General features: G+C 41.3%; 1 long non-coding RNA gene across 1 annotated transcript in view; it reads left to right on the forward strand.

The window, feature by feature from the left end:
- The first annotated feature begins 1,142 nt into the window (after positions 1 to 1,142).
- LOC140523624 (uncharacterized) overlaps positions 1,143 to 23,593 on the forward strand; it is a 40,115-nt gene continuing 17,664 nt past the window's right edge. Inside the window, exon 1 of the long non-coding RNA XR_011973428.1 lies at positions 1,143 to 1,279. This is a non-coding gene — a long non-coding RNA (uncharacterized lncRNA). The remainder of the gene's footprint in view (positions 1,280 to 23,593) is intronic.

Consider the following 23,593-nt stretch of genomic DNA (forward strand, 5'->3'; position numbering starts at 1 on the left):
TGAAAATATGTTTAAGTGAATGTATATAGAGACCCTTGTATCAGATGGCATGCCATCTTGGGAACAGGGGAGAGGGGAGGACATATTTCCTTCCCCCATTCCCCAAACAAACTTGCACTGGGTCACATTTACAATGAGGCACAGACAGTGAATTGTCCCCACCTGGACTGGATGACCTTAGATGGTGAGCCCAGCCACTTTACCAAAGACTAGCTTTCTTAAGTACTAGGTTTAGGTGTTAAACATTTTTAAACAGACTAGGATGCAGGATATCTTGGAAAGAAGATTGAACTGGAGGTCTGAGGACCAAGATACCAGTTTTTACCCTTCTGCTGATAGTCACTTTATAAATCTCAGTTTAAGTTTTGACCTATTGATTTGAAAGCTCCTTAAGGGCTGGGACTGTCTTGTTTCAGCTTTACATGCCCAACACCCAGCAGAGTGCTATATGCAGTAGGTGCTTAATCAGTGTCTGAGTTGAACTGACAGAGGTGTTTTGAACTGATAGTTGAAATGACAGAATTGAATGGTGTCTGAGATCTTGTTTGCCTGTGAGCTAAAGAATTATGTCAATGTTCTCACTGTCTTCCTAAAGACTGGGCAAAGTTGTAAGAGACAAGAGTTCATGATGATTTAATTGGGCTTGACATGGTAAGCAGATGTAGCCCCATCATGCACTAGGTCTTAAGGTCATGTGTATAGAGTTGGAAGGGAACTTAGAGACCACTGAGTCCAACCCTACCATTCTACAGACAAAAAACTGAGACCCGGTGAAATGAAGTCACTCTCCCAAAGTCATACAGACAGACAGTATCAGTATATATATATACACACACACATATATATATATCAGTATATTTAAACCCAGATCCTGCCGCGACAGCCAGTACTCTTTCCAAAGTACCAGGCTACTGTAAACAACTGGAGATCATCCAGATATACAGTACCTGGCCTAAACTTAAAATGCTTACATGATTTTGATAGGTATGCTGATAGACTCCAGTTATCCTGAAAAATCTTGGGTCATTTCTGACTCCACAGTTGTAGGATCCAAATGGACCTTCCTGAGGGTTCTAAGAGAACCTCTTTGTTTCCGTGTAACAGAATGTCCAGAGAATAGAGAAACTAGCTATCCCCTCATGAGAGGGGTGTACCTTGGGGTGCTGAGGTACCCAAGAGCCTCATCTAGCTCCTAATTCAAGCTCCAATACAGACCCAGGATTCAGGAGACTTTGCAGCACTGGTAGAAAGACAGAACAAAAAAAGGGACGAAAAGGAGGTGAGCAAACCTTGCTTCTTGAAAGAACTAAAAATCCATAAGGAGGTATTTAGCTTTCTTTGCTTTTAATGGGAAAGTGCTGTGGATCAATATGTGTGTCCACAGAGAGACAGACAGTAAGGATCGATATGGTCAACTTCCTACCTCTGCTAATGGAGGAGAGCCTCCAGCATGGATAATCCAGAGAGGCAAATACTCCAAATTTCATTCCACTTTGGCTCCATGCTGAATTCTGTATTTACCTTTGAATATGGGTGTGCCTGATATTTTGGGATAGAAAATAGGGAAGCTATGCTGTGAACCTCACTGAGGAGAGACCAGATATCTTTTTTCAAATTATGCTAAATAAACTCACTTTAGGGCACAGCTGACCATTTTGAAAACTTTTCTGGAATGTAATTAGTAGCTGAGAGTGAATGGGATACAAATGGCTAGAATGCATACAAATGTTAGAATGCCTCAGTGGCTCCTCAATCCATAGCAAATAAAATTCAAATTCATTATCCTGACATTTGAGGTTCTCTACAATGTGGCTTTACCTTACCCTTATATCAAATGATTCCCCTTCCTAAGTGACCCTAAGTGCTAATCCTTAGTCAAATTCTCCTGCTCATCATCCCTGGCCCTAGATGCATTCTCTATACGTTCCATACTTTCTACCTTTGATTGATGTTCTCTATGCCTGGAAGCAGGATTGAGGGCAGCAGTAGTGAAGAAGGCCCACCATATTGGTCAGGGGCAAAGCCATGGAAGTAAGTGATGGTAAAGACCAAAATCTTACCTTACCTTTGCTGTATTCCCACCCGGTGCAGGATTATGAGTTATGGGAACCATAGAGCTCTCCACTGCATGGAGGGGAAGGAGATTTTCTTGATTCTTGATGGAATTGTAGATAAATCTTTTCTGCACTTTTTACATTAAAAAAATCACTTCGACATTTGCCTTATGAACTTAAATCCTCACAAAGGATGCTATTGAAATACTGGATAATGTGGTTATACTCTTTTGTGGAAAGATAGAAAGAGGCACAGAATTTGGCAATGATCTTTCATCATGGAGTTGATAGTCTTGTGGGTTGACTATAATGTCATATGCATGACCCTAAATGTGGATCTTCAAGGTGAAGATGAAGGTTGGAAACATAGGCATGATGAAATGGAATAGGGAAACTTCCTAACTCAATAGGCACAAAAATAAGCAGGTATGAATGTTTGTGGTCACCACAGAGTAAGATCGTTCCTAATTAGCTAGTGGGTGTACATTTGAAGTTTCCATAGCTGTTTGAGATGAGCAAGACATCTAGCTTCTATCCATTTAGGACTGCTAAGAGTGACTGAAATTGATCCCCTCAGGAGGTTCACAGTAAGCACAAATTTTCCATTTCTTTCATCCAGCATTAAAAACCAGCTCTAGTAAAGCTCCCTACTGGGGTTGGGGGGAGAGTATGGAGAACTGAGGTAGTTGCCATTTTTGTCTTTGAATCTGTGCTTGGGATACAGTAGGTGCTTCATAAATGCTCCTTGCAAAAATTTTATCTAATTTGTATTTTACCTAGTTAAACTGCTTATTAAGGTATCTCATTCTATAGGAAGTTTTGATTGATTCAACATTAAGCAGGAAAGAAAGAAGAGAAGCCACTTAGTAATAATGGCTAGTATTGGTATGGTACTTTAAAGTCTGCAAAACATTTACAAATATTTCATTTCATCCTCATATACACTCTGGAAGGTAGGTGCTACTATCTTCATTTTACGGACGAGGAAATGAGATAGAGTGAAAAATAGTCCAGGGTCAAACAAATAGTATCAGAAGTTGTATTTGAACTCAGGGCCTAGGGCTCTATCCATCCAACTGCTCCTAGATAGGACCAGAAGTCAAATTTTTGGGTTTTCCTTCCCGATAAGGAAGGACTTGAGGTGAACATGGTAGCAATAGAAGGAACATGAGCTAGATTGACAGCCATCCTATCTGGAACTTGACTGGTAATAGAAGACCACACAGATGTTTCTGCCACATACTCCTGTTACACAATGTTCCCAAGCTTTACTTTCATGGGAACAGAAAATCCATAAAGAAAAAAAAGAGACTTCACAGTATACCTGTCTCCTTTGTGTGAAGGTTTCTGAAACAGGAGTTAAACCTAGATTGCAACAAAGAGTGTGACTAATGATTTCATGCTCAACTTGTGGACAAAGAGAACAGATGGTGTCTAGTGTGATCAGGCAGGTTCTGAACTAATCAAATCACCCAGATCAAAGGATAACCATGGATGATTTAATATCTACTGGAAGGAAGCCTTGAGTAGAGTCCTTCAGGCATCTTTCTTTGGTGGTATTTTTTTTGTTTTAACATTTTTATCATTGACTTGAAAGGGTGCATAGATCAATTGTTTATCCAATTTTGTAGATGACTTAAAACTAGGAGTGCCATTCATTGCGTTTGTGAAAGTCAAGATTTGAAAAGATCCCAGCCATTTAGAGCACTGGTCTAAATCTATTAAGATCAAATAATAGGGGTAAGTGTAAAGACTTGCTCTTAGGTTAAAAAAATCAATTTCACAAATGTGAAATGGGAGAGGTGTGATGTGATTCGTCAACAGGTTGGATGGGAAAAAATCATGGGTTTCACTGGACCATAAACTCATGATTCAATTCTGCATGGTTTAAGTGTCTCTTCTATGTGAAATAGCACAGCTAAGTGGCACCATAGTGCACAGAGTGCTAAGCCTGGAATCAGGAAGACTCATTTTGAGTTCAAATCTGACCTCAGACACTTACTAGCTGTGTGATCCTGGGCAAGTCACTAAACCCTTTTTGCTTCAGTTACCTCATCTGTAAAATGAGTGGGAGAAGAAAATAGTAAATCACTCCAGTGTCTTTGCCAAGGAAACCCCAAAGAGGGTCATGAAGAATGTGATTTCCAGTGATAAGCACTGGAAATAAAAAGACAAAAATATCCTTTCCCTCCCCATGCATTTGTATCCTGTGGCTCAGCATCCTCAGTTCTGGACCTCATCTCATGCGATCCCTCACACTTTTTGTCTTTAGCTTGTATTGCCCTCACCCAAAGTTGTCTCTGGGAAATTTCATAATATGGTTCTAATAAAGCTTATGTTTAGGTTTCCACAGATGTTGGTAAAAGAGGTCCCTAGATCCTGTATAAACACTGAAGTTATTGTTTTTTAGTTGTTCTGTCACGTCTGACACTTTGTGATCACATGGACGACAGTTTGTCCAAGTTCATGTTCATCATTTTCATGACAGTATCTATCCGTCTCATCTTCTGCCATCCCCTTTCCCTTTTATTTTCAATCTTTCCCAACATCAGGGTCTTTTCCAATGCATTCCATCTTCTTGTTATGTACCCACAGCATTTAAGCTTCAGCTTCAATATTTGATCTTCCAGTGAATAGCTTCGATTAGTTTCCTTAAGTATTGACTGATTTGGCTTCCTTGTTGTCCAAGGGACTCTCAAAAGTCTTCCAGCACCACAGTTAGAAAGTGTTGATTCTGCAGCAGCTGGCTTTCCTTATAGTCCAACTCTCATATCCAGGCATTGCTACTGGAAAAACCATGGCTTTGACGATATGGACCTTTGTTGGAAAGGTGATATCTCTACATTTTAGTATGCTGTCCAGTTTTTCCTTTACCCCACAGAAAATGCCAAAAACACACCAAGGACTCTCAGCACATAAATGATTAAGGCAACTCTCTTCTCTTTCTGTTAAGTCTCACCTTACCCCAATGTCCTAAAGTCCTCCTTGACTCATAAAACCACCCTAGAGTTTGAACTCCTCTCATGAGGAAAGAAATTTGGGGTTGCATAAGGAGGCAACAGTGTACTACCAGTGTGGTGGGTCCCTTTTCATCCTAAAGCCCCATATAGGCTTTCAAGATAGAGATACTCATTGTCAGTAGCTATGGGAACTCCATTAACCCAAAGGGTGATAGATCACTGGCAATATGAAAGCAAGATCACAATAATGAAAGGCACATAATTCAACTTCAGAGACTGGAGAGATTCTATGCTCTTTTCCTGCTGTTCTAGTTAAAAATCAAGACGTGTTCGCTAGTTATTTGATGTATGTGTATTGTCTCTTCAACCAGATGGCCAAGTTCTTAATAGGGAGAGGCAGGTAGGGAGGGATGGACTACTTCCTCCTTTCTTGTATCATATCATCACTAACTACTCTGGCACCTAAGCATCTAGGAAAGTTTGGTGAGTGTTTGAGGAAGGCAAACACTGTGTGTGTGTGTGTGTGTGTGTGTGTGTGTGTGTGTGTGTGTGTGTGTGTGTGTGTGTGTTTTGGGGAAGCGGTTCTGAAATCAGTGTTCAGGTACTTCTACAGCTCTTAATTCCCCTCCACTCAACAGGTTCAGAAGAGAATTCTCGCTGACTTTTGTATAAAGAGACCTTCCCTCCCCTCAACAGGCTTTGAGATGGATGTTCCTGGAATCATCTTCTCTTAACACCTGGTGGGAGAGAGTTGAGGCCTTTGCCTGGAAGGGGGAGCAAAACCAACTGGCTAACACAGAGACAGAAGTTACATAATAAACATTTGTTGAAATTGGAGGAAATTGCTGAAATAGCAATTCTGACCTCCATTAACACTGCCAGCTCTTCCATGAAGTCTTTCCAGGGTCTTTTACCCCAAGTTTGGTCACCATTTTTGTCCCTTCTTAGATACTCCAATGTGCTATCCCCTTCATACTTATCTGTGTACACATCATACCTCCATTGTGGCTGCTGTTTGTGTGTTCTCAAGGAGAACCAATGACATCAGGAAGATGATGTATTGGCTAGCAAGTGGATTGGACTGAGGAGAGGGAGGCTGTGTAAAATCACCAGCCTCACTCTCTCCTCCAGAGACATCTGAGTCCAGGATGACTAGAGATGGCTCCAGATGCAGGGGGAGACCTTGACCTTTTTAAGTTAAGGACATCCCCAGGTCTCAGTTCATCTGAGGCAACACCCATTCAGTGATTAAGGGTAGGTAAGAAATGAGGCAAAAAAGTGGCCTCTTACCGTCCATAAGCTCTACAAGGGAAGAGACCTCATCTAAACTTTGTCTCTCCCATCCTTTGCACAAAGTGAGTGTCCAACAAAGTTGTTCTAATCACTGAAGAAGTTTCTTTTTCTCCCTTTCCTCTCTCTATATATCAGATCTTCAATAACCATGATAAAGATGGTGATAATGACAATAGTAATAGCTATATAACAATATAATAAAAATAGTAATAGCTAGCATTTATTTAGCTAACTTTTCAAAGTTTGAAAAGTTCATTACATTTAGTATCTCACTTGACCTTCACAACAACCTGGAAGGTAGGTGCTATTATTATCCCCATTTTTCAGATGAAGAAACTGAGGTTTAGATCAGATGACTTGCCCAGAGTCACACAGTAAGTGTTTGAGACAGGATTTGAATTCGGCTCCAAAAGACTCCAAATCCTTCACTCTATCCATTATGTCACCCAGAAGCCTAACAGGTAACTACAACACCAAATAGAAGTTCTATCCCTAAGCCAGATCAATGAATTTGGGGACCAAAGTTCAATAGAAAGGGGGACTGACTAAGAAAGGGGGGCATCAGCCATGCATTTAGTCAAAACTTTAATCACCTCACATCTGGATTATTGCGCCAATCCCCTAAAGGTTGTCCCCATTTCCATCCATCTTGTGTACTCCAGGCTAGAGTGATCTTTCCTGAAATACAGCTCTGAGCACCAAGCTCCCCAGCTCAGATGTTTTCAGTGGCCCATTATCAGCTATGGAATAAATCCAGATTGCTGATTGTGGTACTGAAAATACATCATAAATGTGTCCCCATCCTCCTTTTCCTGTCTTCTTTTTCCTCCATTGCTCTAGGTGAACCCTGCACTAAAACTATGCTCACTGTCCCAACATATGAAACACTCATCCCACTTCTCTGCTTTACCCACATAGTTCCCTCTGCCAGAAATGCCATTTCTACCTTTCCACCCTATTGGAGTCTACATCATCCTCCCAAAGCTGTGTCCCTCTTCATTCTGGACTCCTTCTATGTCATTATATATTCCTCTGTCTCTATATCTGTGCCTATGTCCCTTTCCTAGGAGGAAAGAGAACTATGCTCTGCTGAGTAGCTCAGTTCAAGCCTCATCTCTTCCATGAAGCTTTCCTTGACCAATCTAATTCAGAGTAATCCTCCTCCTCTGACCTCCTGTGACCCTTCTTGTCTATACCACTCATTGAACACTTGTCCCAGTGGCTCCAAGATGCTGTAGCAGCTACAGTAACCACACCTTAGTAAACTGTCTTGGCAGACTGGCTAAACCAGGTTGAAGGTAATCAATGGGCCACAAACCCATTGGTGAGTTGGGGGGGGGGGGTTGCTGTTTACCCCAAGCATGTAAAAACTTCCCCAGTGGAATAGATGGAGAACAATTTGCTCCAAAGGCCATGAAGATAGTCAAAGCAGACACTGTGGAGTGCTTAGAGCTTGGTCAGACGTCAAAGATGCCAAGTTCATCCACTGTATCCCAGCCATCTTGACCTGTCTTGCCAATGGACTCCAATGACTCTGGAAGAGAGAGTGAGCTTGGTGACTTTGTGCAACTCTGTCTCACTTAAATCCAATTCATACACAAGTCAAGACATCAGTCTCTGATGTCATTGATCCTCTGAAGAAGAAGGGCATTATACTGTATTGTTATTTAACATTGGGTATATCCATACTTTCTCAGCAACTAGACTATGTCTCATACTTCTCCATACTCCCCATAGCAACTAACACCTAGAAACTGGGCTCACAGTAATTGCTCCATTGTCTTTCACTGACTTTCCTTGAGATGCAGGAGAGCTGGTACTGGAAGGCTGTAGTATCTACTACAGTGTTTCTTTAGGGAGATGACCACTGACTGGCTTGCTAGAAGACATTAACCTGGAGGGAATTGTTTGGACAGTACAGAGACAAGTTGAAATGTAAAATTCCTATTCAGCAATTCTGAAAATTGGATTCTATTGTGGTATTTTAAGTATCAACCTCCCAGAGTACAACAGTAGCTATAGTTGTGCTGCTGCATGTTTTAAGTTTTTCTGTCAATAAGTTCTTGTGGGTCTTATGTATTTTTTTAATTTAATGAAAAAAACATTTATTGAATTCCTATTCCTACCAAATTCCAAGGGCTATGCTCAGTACTGGGGGTGGATGACAACTACAGAAAGACAGTCTATGGTCAAGTTCACACTTGGGGAGGGGGAGAGAAAGATAACCTTATTAGAGCGTTCAACTGCTGAGTAAATGAAAAGATTTTTGAAAAGTTCTAAATCCTAAAAGTCATAAGAATGCAGCAGAGGGACAGATTGCAGGGCCCAGATAGGCATTTTTAGATTGTCAGAAGGTTCGATGATATTGGGATACTGTAGGGCATACAAGCAAGGCAAATAATAAAGCCAGGATATCCTTTAGTAAGCAGTGTCAGGGCAGATAGCAAGGTTTGTTTCAAAGGTCCATTTTACCTGAAGGAAAGGTTGGTGACTCCCATTAGCCCGAGTCATGTGAGCAGCCAAGCAGCCTGGATTGGTTTATAGGTAATTTGGGGCAAGAGTTGAGCAAGTCAGAGTTCAGTTGAATCTGATAAGAGATGTCTTTCTGTCTTTCTCTGATTACTAGCACCTGTGAATAATTTCTACAGTTGTTTATAGCATGTTTATATTATTGAAGAAATATTAAAATAGTGCCTAGAAAAACAAAGATAGGCATACAACACATACAACATACAACAGCTACAACACAAGGGTGGGGTGCAGGAAAGGGTAAAGAGACTGATTCAGTGATGATATTGTAGGGTTAAAGAGAATGACACTTTAAATTTCACCATCTGCAAAGTATTGATTGAGTGTTCTCACTTTCTAGTTGCTTTTCTGGCTAATCTTGGAACTTCAGCATTGCCTTCAACTTTTGAACAAGCAGGTACATACTTCTCTCTTGAGGAATGGCTTTTTCTCTCCATCCCCTTTACATTGTGGATACATTCTCTGACTACTTCTTAAAGAGGCCTATTCACTCAATGGGCATTACCTTCCTGGAAGTGTGTATGTCAAAAGGCCTAGCCTAAAAAGGCCAAGGTCTCCCATTGCATCCTCTGCCATCTCTAGTCATCCTGATGAATATCTGGTCACTGCATCCAGATGGCTCTGGAGGAGAAAGTGAGGCTGGTGAGCTGCACAGCCCTCCCTCACTCGAAACAAAGTCAAGTGCAAGTCATGTCATCATTGCTCTGATGGCATGGTCTTCTTCAGCAAGGAAGGAAGAACACAACAACAATACAGCAACAACAACTCAATGTTCATGTTCTGAGTCATATTTTCCAGCTTAGTGAATTGGTCTTTGTGGATGACATCTTTATTTTTACTTGTTTTCCAGCCATTTTCTTTCCAGTTGACAATCCATTCATTCATACCTTTGGCGATAAGTTAATTATCTGTGTACACAGTAAGTCTGTCCTTCTTTTGGGCCTTTGCTTTCTCAGTCCCTTTGGTAGCTACGGTTTGTCATTCAGAATGTGTACCAGTTCTGTTGAGGTCATGGTCTGGTCCCCAGTAGACATCAATACCTCCTTGTGCTCCTTCTCCTCCATTATTTTTGCAGGCACCCATGACATAAACAGTGTTAGGGTCTGATGCCCGGTATGGTTGCCTATACTGACTTTCAGAGTCTCTAGTCTCCCAGCCATAGTCATAGCTCCTTGGACTGTGTTTCCAACTCATCTTCAGTCTCTCCAAAGGACTGGAGAAAAAAGAAAACAAATCTGACTTCAGAGGTGGTGATGGGTCTTATGTATTTTCAGCAGTGCTTTTGTCTAGAAAAAAATAGCTGTCCTATACCTTATCAGCATAATACTGTATATCTTTCTATTCCTTTACGAACTCCCAAAGAGACCCTAGGCATGAGTCCCTGGGGTTTTAATTCTCAAGAGTCAGGGTATATAAAGCCAGAGGGTATTAGGCAGAACCTAATCAGAGAGGTCAGGTCCTACCATTGTTGAACCAGTTCTGTATGGGCATGTGTCCGGTTCTGAGAAAGATTTTTTAATGGAGAGGGAGAGGGCTTAATACCCCAGATACCCTGGGAGAATGGGAAGGAGAATACGTATTTATTAAGTATCTACTATATGTCATACATTGTATTTCACAAACAGTATCTTATTGATTCCCTCAACAACCCTGAGAGGTAGGTGCCATTGTTAGCCCCATCTTACAGTTGAGGAAACTGAGGTAAATTTAGGTTAAGTGACTTGCCCAGGGTCACATAGCTAGTACATGTCTAAGGCCAGATTTGACATGAGGTCTTCCTGTCTTGTTTCATCACTGTCCTCTGGGCCAGCTAGCTGCCTCTAGGGCAGCTGGGCCTAGGAGCAAATTGTTGTAAGGTTAGTACTTAATAAAATTTTAAGTGCTATGGGATCCCAGGCTCTCAATGTTGAAAGGAGTCTTGAACCAAATTGTTGTCCAGGCGAAGGTTGAACAAGGATTTCTTCTAGGACAAACAGCCCCAAAAAGTGGGCATTGGCCTCTCCTTGAAGACACCCTCTAAGGAGAAAATTATTGCCTCCCAAAGAAGTCCATTCCATTTTTGGACAACTTAAATCATGAGAAAGTGCTTCCTCTGAAACTTCCGCCCAATGCTCTGCTCTCTGTCCTCTGGGACAAGACAGATTCAGTCGAACAGGACAGCTTTTCAGCTATTTAAAGAAAGTCTTTAGGTCTCTACTCCCTCTAAATCTTTTCTTCTTCAGGCCCCAAGTTCCCAGGTTCTTCAATTAATCCTCCTATGGTTCCTTGAGCACCAGGTCTGTTAAACATTATCGCCTATCCAGAACACGGGAGTCTATGTACAGTGGGAGTGTGAATACAGATTCTGTTGTAAACTCTTAACAGTTTATCGGATTTGTAGAGAGAGGAGGGGAACAGAGTGTGCTGAGATGGAGAAGAAAGGAATGAAAGAAAATGAAACAGAGTGCTCAAGATAAACTTCAAGTCTTTCATCATTTGCATAGGTTTCATAGGATTTTTTTTTTAAGCTGGAAGGAATGTTAGAGAAAACTCTGGTCTAAACTTTTTGCTTTGCTCAGGGAAAGCCTTCTGTGGAGTAACTGTGTCCTAGGTCCTGTCACAAACACAGTATAGAAGCAAAATAGGTCATTAAGGGATGGAATGACCACACCTTCCCTCCCAAATACTGACACTAGCACTTATCAGGTCATAGATTTAATGCCAAAGGGAACTTAGAGGGCATCTGATCCATCTCCTTCATTTTTCAAATAAGGAAACTGAGGACTAGGGGGATTAAACAACTTTCTGAAGGTGGTGATGGTGGTTGTTCAGTTGTTTCAGTCATGTCTGACTCTTCCTGACCCCATTTGGGGTTTTCTTGCCAGAGATACTAGAGTGGCTTGCATTTCCTTCTCCAGCTCATTTGACAAATGAGGAAACTGAGGCAAACAAGGGTTCAGTAGCTTGGTCAGGTTGCAGCTGGTAAGTATCTGAGGCCAGATTTGAACTCAGATCTTTCTGACTCCAGGCCAGGCATTCTATCCATAGCTGCCTCAAGGTCACATAAGTAGTAAACAGCAGAACCAGAATTCAAACCTGTTAGGTTCGGTACTTTTATTGTTACACCCTCCCTCACCTGGACATCCTGAAGGTCACATATACAGAACTTCCCTCTGTTGCTGAGCACTTATTCCAGGATATGTTCCTATGACCAGAATAGACACTTGTCACCACAGCCAAGATCTCTTCTCATAGTCAGTGGTCTGACTCGACAATGTTTTGCTCCTATGGCAGGGTTCCTTCCCTGGGAAGGGTTCAGATAGGTCTCAGTCCCTATGGTCAATCAACTGAATCAATGATTCAATGAAAAAAACATACACACAAATATATACATGTACATACATATATGTGTGTGTATATATGTACATATATATACATATGTGTACATAAATATAAACAGATATACCCATACTATGTGCAGAGTACTGTATAGGTGCTGGGGTGCTAGGTAAGACCCAAAGCTAAAATCATATAGGGTTCCTGCCCTTAATGAGCTTACACTTTAGTATAGAAACCCTTCCATATACCTGGAGTCATCATCTTTTAATATTTAGTGAGGTATTGCCCTCACTCAGCTCTCCAGATTTTCCAATGTTTCTTTGAAGTTCTTTGCATGCGTGAGATCCCATATCCATGCTTCTCCATCCCTATCAATCAAAGGAGATAATATTTGTAAAGTGCTAAGCTTAGTGCCAGGCACAAAATCAGTACTTGATAAATGCCTATTCCTTTCTTTCCCTTTTTTTCTTCCCCCAAACCCATGATTTCAGGGACCAGACTAGATGTCTCCACATTTAGTAATTCCCTTGGATATCTGAGTGTATCTGGCCTTTTGTTTGTTTTTGTCACTGTGGGATTTGAAATGTCTCTGTCTGAGTTTCCTTGTTGGTGGTGAGATAAATTTGTGTTGCTCTGTGAGTGATTTGATCTGTATAATTCAAAGATCCTCATGAAATGACTCAAATCTCCTGGTAAACCTCATTTCACAAGCTTTATTTCTTGTTACTCCCTAACCAGGATGTTTTAGAAAACCTCTTTTCCCCCATCCTTCAAATATTATGTCTTTTGAAACTCAGCTCAAGCGCCACCTTCTATATAAAACCTTTTCTAATCTTCTCATTGCTAGTAAATCCTTCCCTTATCCATAGATGTGACAAGCAAAATATCTCCTCCTCTAATTTGCTTATGCTATTATCCTTTATGTCTAAATCATGTACCCATTCTGGCTGTATCTTGGCATACATTCACCCTATTGGAGTCTACCCCATCCTCCCAAGGCTATGTCCTTCTTCGTTCTGGACTCCATCTATTTCTCTGAGTCTTCCTCTGTCTCTGAGCCTGTGTCCTTTTCTGAGTAGGAAAAAGAACTATGTTCTGCTGAGTAGCTCATTTCAAGCCCCATCTCCATTCATCCCCAGATCACAGTAAATATTCCTGGCAAAGGAGTTGCAGAGGTGAAAGAAGCTAGAAAATCCCAATCTCCTTGGTGATGGCAGGAAAGTAACATTCATATAAATATATGTTATGTTCCTCAGTAGAACATACGGACCTCAGGGGCAGGGGTTATTTCCATTTTTATCTGTGTCTTCTCAACACCTGATACATAGTGGGGACTTGGTAAATGCTTGTTGATTGATTGATACATGGATTGAATAACCATCTTTTATTATGGTATAACAGAAACAGTATCTCCCAGGGTTTCCCTCTCCTTACAATGTGGAAAAGGCAACAAAACCAGGATGTGATTGTTCAGGGGTGGAACAAGCCATAAGCTGTGCCTCCCTTGATGCAGCATCCTAGTAGCTTCCGGATATGTTGATGAAACTTCCTGGTCACCTAGAGGTATAAAATGCCCTATTTATATGGGATCAATGATCCTTCCAACTTGGAGAATAGCTGAAAATATGCTGAGACACCACACCCTGCCCTGCTTACCAAGCAAATTTTCATATTGACACTGTGTCTACACAGTCTCTGCAACTACATCCTTGTTATATACCTTTATTATATCATGCTAGGGCTAGTAGACCTCTTTTTGTTAATTATTCAATGCCTAGTGAATTTTGTCCCAACATCAAACCTGTACTAACAGGGAGCTGATGTCAGCTCACTCCTATCATTTGGCATAGTCAGTAATTGGGACAAGATGACCTCATGGTTCACTTCATTTGAACTGTGAAAATCTGGAGAAGGTGGTCAAAGGATAATTAGATATGGTATGGTGGTACCTGGCCTCAAGGGCCCTTCTGGTTACCTATGGGATATCCAATCCATGGAACAGTAGCAGGATCTCGAAGGAGACTTCTAAAGAGAATAAACTGACCAATCTAGCATCCCCTGGTTGTCATTGATTATATTAAAGAAGTTGGGTTGACAGCAGGTTAATGAACTGGTCCAACTCGTTTAGCAATTAGAGATAGAACCCTTGGCTTTTAAGGATCCTGCAATTAGGGCTGCAGGGCAGCTGGTGGAATATAAACAGTTTGGGAGAAGAGATCTCTCCTGATGGGATAGAGACTAACAGATCAGAGCTAGAAACCCAATTATATGGTCTCTGACCCTGGCGTTTCGTTTTATCCCTACGAAATTAGTCATGAGTCAGGAGGCAAAGAACAAAACTTGGTGATTCAAACTAGTGGTTAAAATAAAAAGACCAAGATTTATCTTATTACTGCTCCCAGAAGGAGAGACATCTCCTCCACTGAGGCAGCGGGGGATGGAAAGGTCTTCACCACCTTTAAACTAGGTAAATAGCATGAAAAGTACAAAACAGAAATCTGATGAATCATTGGAGCAATGGCACCTGAGGGAATAGTCTAATGGAGAAAATGCTGAGACTCTCTCCTTAGCTGAGGTTCATGGTCGTCTCTGAAGAGTTAGTGCTAGAATCAGCTAAATCAATTAGTGTCCCTGGTCAGGGATGACCGATAAAGATGAGAGTAAAGTTCTAAAGGAAATAGGTTTGATAGATTAGATCTATGCTTGCCACCCTCATCCTCCCCCATGGCCACATGTCCCACACATTATGACCAATCTACCTCAGGGGCAAATTAGATCCTGTCCTCTGGGTAAAGCCCCATCAGAATGGCTTCAGACTTCAGCTATATGGTCTCCTTCACCATATAACTATAAAAGCATAGGGTAAACAACTGGTAAAAACTGATCAAGGACCGCTGTGACTTGTGCAAATATTACAGTCAGTATGAACTGATACTCTGAGCATGGGGTGGGGGAGGAAGACCAGAGTACAGTGCTTTGTTAGGTGGGCAGAAGGTAATAACACCTCTTTGGGTGTGGCTTCTGAAACATGGGGTTGATAAGAAAGCAACTGAAGAAAATTCAATGCCAGGGCACTGTGGGCACTTTAGCTGCACATAAGGCTAAGACAGTTAAGACCGTGCCTCACTTGTATTGATCAGGGGAGGATAGAGAAGGAAGACCATGGAAGAAAGAGTATCACTGGCTCTCTCTATGCATATTACTCTTAATGGAACCAAATGGAAACCCTTAGAGTTGCCCAAACTATCCCATGCAGATAACACCAAACAGTGTCAGGTCCCCAGGAGGGTAAACGATATTTCTTCTTCTCTATTTAGAATTTTATTTTTCCCCAACTACATGCAAAAACAATTTTCAATATTCTTTCCCAAAACTTTGAGTTTCAAATTCTCTCCCTTCCTCCCTCCCCACCCCTCTCATTGAGAAAGTAAGCAATTCCACATAGGTTGTACATGTGTAGTCGCACAAAACATATTCATTATATGGTGTGAAAAAATATATCAGAAAAAAAAAACCTCAAGAAAAATAAAGTAAAAAAAATGTGTGTTTCAATCTGTGGACAGGCACCAACAGTTTTTTAGTCTGGGGATTGATAGTATTTTTCATCATAAATCCTTCAGAGCTGTCTTTGGTCATTGTATTACTTAAAATAACTAAGTCATTCACAGCTGATCATCTTAAATCTTGCTGTTACTTTGTACGTAGTACATTTTACTTTGCATCAGTCCATGCAAGTCTTTCCAGGTTTTTCTGACAGCATCCTACTCATCATTTCTTATAGTACAGTAGTAATCTATCATAATGACATATCACAGCTTGTTCAGCTATTCTCCAGTTGATGGGCATCCCCTCAACTTCTAATTCTTTACCCCCAGAGAAGAGTTGCTATAAATATTTTTGTAAATATAGGTTCTCTTCTTTTTTGTTTTTAATCTCTTTCAGGAAACAGTTCTAGTAGTAGTATTGCTAGGTCAAAGAGTATGCATGGTTTTACAGCCCTTTGGGCATAGTTCCAAATTGCTCTACAAAATGGTTCACAACTCCACCAACAGCGAGTTAATGTCTCATTTTTCCCACATCCCCTCTAACATTTGTCATTTACCTCTTCTGTCCTATTAGACAATCTAATAGGTATAAGTTAGTACCTCAGAATTGTTTTAATTTGCATTTCTCTAATCAATAGTGAGTTTGAATATTTTTTCATATGGCTATAGATAGCTTTGATTACTTCACCTGAAAAATGATTATATCTTTTGGTCATTTATCAATTGGGGAATGGCTTTTATTTTTATAAATTTGACTCATTTTTTCCTATATGTTTGAGAAATAAAGCCTTTATCAGAGAAAGTTGCTTCAAAAAAATTTTTTTTGCACAGTTACTATTGCTAACTATATTTCCCTCCAACCTATTCAGTTCAATACTTTTAAAATTATTTCTCCTGGATCTATTTTCCAGGTCAGTTGTTTTTCCAATGAGATATTTCATGTCTTCTATTTTTTCCCATTCTTCTGATTTTCTTTTATTGTTTCTTGGTTTCTCATAAAGTCATTAGCTTTCATTTGCTCTATTCCAATTTTTAAGGAATTATTTTCTCTAAGGAGCTTATGTACCTCCTTTTCCATTTGCCCAATTCTAGTTTTTAAGTAGTTTTTTTTATTCAGTGAACTTTTGTGCCTCTTTTCCATTTGGTCAATTCTATTTTTCAGGGCATTCTTTTTCTCATTGACTTTTTATACCTCTTTTTACCACTTGTACTATTCTGTTTTTTCAAAGTATTATTTTCTTGAGTATTTTTTTGTGTCTCCTTTACCAAGGTATTAACTCCCTTTTCATGATTTTCTTGTATCACTCACATCTCTCTTTCAATTTTTTCCTCCACTTCTATTACTTGATTTTCAAAATCCTTTTTGAGCTCTTCCATGGCCTGAGACCAATTTATACTTATCTTGGAATCTTTAGATGTTAAGTTTTGACTTTGTTACCTTATTCTGAGTGTGTGTTTTGATCTTCCTTGTCACCATAGTAACTTTCTATGGTCAGAATTTTTTTTTTCCATCCTTTGCTCATTTTTCCAGCCTATTTCTTGACTTTAACTTTTTGTTAAAGTGGAGCTCTGCGTCCAGGGTGGGGTGCACTGACCCAAACTTCAGAGGTTTTGTACAGCTATTTTTAGAGATACTTCTAGGGACTAGTACGTTTTCAGTATTCCAAGATGGTATGAACTAAGTAGAGGTGCATTTACTACTCTTCTGGCTAGTGCTCTGGTCTATGAGTGACCACAAGCACTCTTTTCTGTCCTGGAACTGTAAGGAGTATCCCTGCCCCACTGTTACCACAAGCTCTGTTATGCTAGAGCTCCTCCTTGCCCTGAGACTGACACCTAGAACTACAATAATGATCCAAGTATGGTCAAAACAACAGTCCTGCCCCCAGTGCCAGTAAAGAGGCCTCTGTAATCTTCTGATCGACCACCTTACTGTCTGTGGGCTGAGAGCTCCAGAAACAGCTGCTGTTGCTGCTGATTCAGTGTCTCCCAAGGCCTCCTCCTGGCTGGCTGGGGCTGGGGCTGGGTCTGAGCTGGTGAGGCCTGCCTTGGACTATGATCCACTCTCACCTAGGTGCAACAGGCCTTGCGTGCTGAGCTTCTAAGTTGTCTTGGGGTGGAAAATTATTTCATGGGTTCTACCACTTCAGGAATTGATAGAATTATTTATAAGTGTTCCGAGGGGTTTGGGGGAGAGTTCAGGTGAGTCACTGATTTTTCTCCACCATTTTGACCCTGCCCCAAGATATTTCTTATTTAGTGAAGAAAGCTGGAGTACTTTGTTAGACCAACTCTTCTTTCCACAACCCTGTGTCGCCCAGGCATGCAAATGGCACCTGGCAGCTTCCAGTGGATTGCAGGGAGCTGAATAGTTTTCATTCTTATCACTACAGCTATTCCTGACTTTATCAGTAATGTAGACCATGTAGCACAGGCATAGGTTGAGTGGTATGAGGTTACTAACTTCACCAACGACGTTTTTCTATATTCCTGTGGTTGAAACCAGTCAGGAACAGTTTACTTTCAACTGGGGGGGGACCCTGGGGTACTTTCATAGTCTCCTCAGAGCTACCCGGACTCTTCATTATACTAAATCTGAAAAAGATAGAGACTAGGAAAAATGGTAGAGACTGGAAATAAAGCCCAGAACAGGCTGCATCCCTCTTTTTGTGGTATTGTCAAAAACCAGAGGTCTCCCACATTCCTCAGGGCAGAACCAGATCAAAATGTAATTGGGAAATAGTTTACCAAATAAATAACAACATGATAGTACACAGATAATGTTAATATGTGGTTTTCTAAGTTAATATGCTACCATAGGAATCCTTATGGAGTGACCCTTGTTTCTATTTTATTTTGGCATCATTTATGTGCACCATCACATTGATGACATTATATTAACTGGACAAGATGAAGCCGTGGTGACAGAGGCCCTAGATCATATGGTGGCCCATAAGAGGAAAAAGGGCTGGGAAATCAGGCCTAAGAAAATCCAGCATCCAGTCTTCTCAGTGGATTTGAGAAATAACAGGGGATAGGAAAACCCAGAGGATTTCAGTCACAGACCAGAATAAGCCTCTGACATTCACTTCTCTGTGACCTAAAAAGGAGGCTTATCAGACTCTTCAGGTTTCAGAGAATCCACATTCCTCACTTGGATATCTTCATGGCTCCATTTACTGAGCTACTTGCAGACTGGCCTCTTTCAAATAAAACCCAAAACAGGCTGCATCCCTAGACAATATAAAGCAAGCTGTCTGGTGCTCTCTCCCCTTGAATGCTTATGACCCTACCAGGTTCAAGTTTCTGGAGGTCTTTGTCCATAAAGACCGAGGCGGGGGGTGGCACTTTCGGCAGATACAAAGAGATGGCCAGAATAAACGATTATCATTTTCTGGAATCGCAGATTCCCTGAAGTAACCGCCTCCTTTGAAAAGCAATGGATTTGCTTGTTATGTTGTTACTGAACAGAAAACACAGAGTCATACCTTTGTCCAGAGTTGCCTGCTGTGGGTTGGGTAATGCCAGAAGGTCCCACTAACAAGACGAGTAAAATACAGGAGGATTCTTTCGCTAAATACAAATGATACATTCAAACTCATGTTGTTCCTGGGCTCTCCAGTGTTAGCACCCTTCACAAACAAGTGGTAGCTATGCCGGATGCTGAAGGCCCGTCTTTTTGCCATCAGAGGACTGTACATCCTGGAGAAATAGCTCAGGGCCCCCACTTGGCAAGATTGCTCTCCTCTGAGATAGTCTGGAAAACTCTTTCCCAAAAAGGGCTTGAAGGGCTGAAGGGGAGTATTATTGGGAAGTACCTTGCCATTTAATAGCATAAGAGAAGAAACACAATTGCTATATAATTATAATAAGCGTGCAGCTTGGAAGAAGCAATAGCTAGGAGGAGCATTGGATAGTACGCCAGGCCTGGGGTCAAGAGAACTCATCTTGAGTTCAGATTCAGTCTCAGACATTCACTAGCTGTGCAATGGTGGGCAAATCACTTAACTCAATATGAGCTATGAGTAGTTTGAAGGCAAACTACTCCATTATGTTTGCCAGGAAAATCCTCCAAAGAGGTCACCAAGAGTCCAATGTAACTGAAAAATAACCCAGCAACAACGACTTAGAATAAAGATTTCTCCTAGCTCACTTAGAGGTAAAATTCTTGATTGGCAAGGCCAGGGGATTGCAGATGGGGCGTTCTTACTTGACCCCTTTGGGAGTAGGGGGCAGCTGCTCCACAGAGGCCACTACGGGGGCAAAGATTCCATGTCTCTCCTCCGATATGGCTCCCAGAGAGAATGGTTTCCATTAGGTGAACCCAAAAATACTGAGGGGGTGATGATATTGGGAGAGCCTTGCTCTCAACTTAGATCCTGGGCCAGGTTGCATGAAAGAGGCTTATGTACTCTTAGTCACTTTAGTACAGATGACCCTGTTGTAGGATAAAGAATTGTTGACTATGCCAAAAATGTGATCATCCATTCTATGGCTGTGAGGCTCCTAGTGCTGCCCCTGCTCCTTCTCGCTGCTTTCTGTCAGAAGAAGAATCTGACCATGCTAGAGGTATCATCATCTGTACTATGGCTTTGGTATTTCTGGTGTTTCTCAGGCTCATCTGCTCATCACCATCACCTTGTATTAGGAGACCCACATTGAACTGCAAAGATTTAGGATCATCCACTACATGGACCAGACAAACACTCTGTATCTGAGACTTGGTCCTTCCAAATAGGGGAGAAAAGCTTAGGATTTTTGGCTTTTGTTCTTCTCCACACTTCTTTTTTGTCATTTTTTTTTCATTTCTTTCTGGTGATTTTTTGGGAATAGTTAAGTAGAGAAGCTACCTAGTTGTTGGTCTGTCATTTTCAATCATGTCTGAGTCTTTATGATTCCATTTGGTATTTTCTTGGCAAAGATACAGAAGCAGTTTGCCACTTCCTTCCCCTACTCATTTTATAGATGAGGAAACTGAGGCAAACAGGATTCAGTGACTTGTCCTGGGTCATATAGCTAGTAAGTCTCTGAAGCCAGATTTGAACACAGGAATATGAGTCTTCCTGACTTCAGGCATGGCACTGCGCCACCTTCCCCCAAGAGTACTTAAATGCTAGTTCTTTTAGATACTAAGAACCTTGCACTGCAGTAGTGGTATATGGTACCAAAGTTTCCTTCCTCGCTCCCTCCTCCTAACATAGGTTAGGAAAAGGAAATAAAGTCAGGATTTGATTGGGGAGAGGGCGTTCAAGATTCAAACTATGTCTCCCTTGAAACAGTTTCCTGGTAGCCTCTGGATGTGCTGATCACCTAGATCAGAGGTGAGGAATCTGCAGTCTCAAGGCCACATGTGGCCCTCTAGGTCCTCAAGTATGACCCTTTGATTGAATCCCAACTTCACAGAACAAATCCTTTTATTAAGGAGATTTGTTCTGTGAAGTTTGGATTGACTGGACTGCACTTGAGGACCTAGAGGGACACATGTGGCCTCGAGGCTGCATGTTCCCCACCCCTAACCTATATCTGCCTAGCTTGGTCGGTATCTAAAGCTGATACTGAGTTACCACACCCTGTCGGACTGAACAGACGCATTTCCATATGGAAATTATAAAACCAAGCCACTGTATACCAGTGCTACAGTAAGGCTAAGTAAACATCCTTTTGTTAACTATTCAGTGACTTATGAGTACTATATTTTGTCCCAACATCCAAATAAAACTATCAGGGTACTAGTATCTGGCCTTCCCCTAACATATAGCATTAACAGCTCTCACATTCTGGTTCCCTCCTGTCTTTTCAGTCTTATTTCCCTTTCCCCTTCTCTGTTCCAGTCAAACTTAACTATGAGTTCTTCCCTACATGTGATAATCTAGCCCCTTTGCCCAGGAATCTTCATATTTCCATGCCTGGAATGTATTCCCACTTCAGCTCGGCCCCTTAGACCCCCTTGTTTCCTCCAAAGTGTAGCTCAGGTGCCTACAGAAGGCCTTTCCTAATCCCTCAGATGTTAGTGCTGACCTCGTCTTAAAATCACTCTATTATTTTCCCAGTGCTTTGCTGTTGTTTTAATCTCAGCGCATGCTATATCTTCCCCCCAAAGAACTCCTTAGGGACTGAACTGTTTCGTATCTATCTTTGTAGCTCCAGCCCCAGCATAGTACCTGGCATATGTTTGTGGTTGTTCAGTTGTGTCCAAGTCTGTGACCTCATTTGGGGTTTTCTTGCAAGAGATGCTGGAGTGGTTTGCCATTTCCTTCTCCAGCTCTTTTGACAGATGAGGAAACTGAGGCAAACAAGGTTAAGTGACTTGCCCAGAGTCACACAGCTAGTAAATGTCTGAATTTATACTCAGGAAGATGAGTCTTTCTAAGTCCAGGTCCAGTGCTCTATCCACTGTACCACCTGGCTGCCCCACCTGGCAGGTGCTTAATAAATGTTTGTTGAATTAAAGAGTCTAACTACAGGCATTGAATAGGATAAGGATAGGGCTTGTGATTTCATTTGTATAGGGAACCCAGGTGATTAAATACTCTTTTGCCAAAGTAAATCTTTGCAACTTACATTCTTAGAGTTTTTCCTAGAGAAGCCAAAGGTCCAGGATCAAGCAACCAGCATGTGTCAGAAGCAGGACTTAAACCCAGGTCTTTCTGGTTTTGAGGCCAGTTCTCCATTCACTATGCCACACCGACTTTCATGTGACTCAGTGCATTAATGCTAATAATGAAGAGCTGCAGAGGCCGACAGATGGTTGCCTAGCAGACATGGAGGACTAGTATTAAAGTGCCAACAAACACTCATTCTATGCCCCCTACATGAAAGACACCATGCTCAGCATCAAGGCAGGATGGAAAGGGAAGGAAGACAGGCATTGTCTTCCTGGAGTCCACAAGGACTAGCATACCGGGTAAGAAAGCATTCAAGGGGATATAATACCAGGAGAGAAAGACAATCTGAGAAATAGCAAATGTATAAAGAGTAAAGAGGAAGCTATTTTAGAGAAAAGGCAGATTCCCTAAGTGCATGGAAACCATAGAAGAGACAGGATAATTGATGCTGGTGGTAGAGCTGCAGGAAGGCAGCCAGCAAAGAACTATGATAATAATAAAAGCAGCTGTTGCTATTACAGTGATTTAAAGGGCACACATCACTTTACATATGTTGTCTTATTTGATCTTTACAACAGCTGGGGAGCAGGGTACCACAGGTACTCAAATTATAGATGACATTATTACACATTATGATATAATGCCATCACATTACATGATTGCCCATTTTACAGATGAGAAAACTGAAGGTCTGAGAGGCTAATAATTTGTCTGTAGCCACCCAGGAAGGGAGAGTCATAGGTAGGATTCAGCCCCAGGTCTTCCCTGATTCCAAGTACTTTACTGCTCTACGAGAGGCATGACTTCCAAGAAAGTCTTGAAAGTCGACAAGGAGTGCTAGAAAAATTGACCCAAGTAGACCAAAACGCTCTGGAGAAGAGAAAACAAAGGAAGAAGCGAAGACCAGGAACCTTGTTGAGTCAGAGTTCAGCAGGCCATGGAGAAAGCAGGTTTGCTCTGAAGCTTGAAATGAGAATGTGAGACACAGGTAGAAAAGGGTTGCTTTCTTAGGATTTGGTGGATCTGTAGAAAAAGAGCCCAGGCTACAGCCATGGGTAGAAGAAAAGGTGAAAACAAAATATTTACAGTAGTATTTTTTATATTAGCAAAAGATTGGGGGAAAAGTAGATGCCCATTCACTGGGGAAAAAACTAAACATATTGTGGTACCTAAATGTAATGGAATATCATGCTACTGTTTTTGTTCCTGTTAAGTTTTTTCAATCATTCTTGATGACCCCATTAGGGGTTTTCTTGGCCAAGAGCCTGGAGAGTTTGGCCATTTCCTTC

The sequence above is a fragment of the Notamacropus eugenii genome, chromosome 2 (genome assembly GCF_028372415.1).
Source record: "Notamacropus eugenii isolate mMacEug1 chromosome 2, mMacEug1.pri_v2, whole genome shotgun sequence".
NCBI lineage: Eukaryota > Metazoa > Chordata > Mammalia > Diprotodontia > Macropodidae > Notamacropus > Notamacropus eugenii.